This window comes from Gavialis gangeticus, unplaced genomic scaffold (assembly GCF_001723915.1).
Source record: "Gavialis gangeticus isolate Ggan-Ray unplaced genomic scaffold, GavGan_comp1, whole genome shotgun sequence".
NCBI lineage: Eukaryota > Metazoa > Chordata > Crocodylia > Gavialidae > Gavialis > Gavialis gangeticus.
This window is the reverse complement of record NW_017729024.1, coordinates 91,849,712-91,849,956: the sequence shown is the minus strand read 5'-3', so window position 1 is coordinate 91,849,956 and position 245 is coordinate 91,849,712.

The following is a 245-nucleotide window of genomic DNA, read 5'->3' as shown; positions in this document are numbered from 1 at the left end:
CGGCGCACGGCCCCGCTCCGCACATCTGTCTGCACCGCGGGGCAGCGGCCCCCGCTTCCCTGGGGCCGGGGCCGATGCCGGCGCTGGGGCCGGGCGGGCAGCTCCGGGCGCCTCAGCGGAGACACCCGCTGCCCCTCTGGCTCGCTCGCCCCCGAGGCTGACGCTTTCCTTTCGGGATCGCTCAAGCCCCAGTTCTAACTTCCATTAGCCCTAGGTATAGCTACATGTATTAGCCTTATATGTAG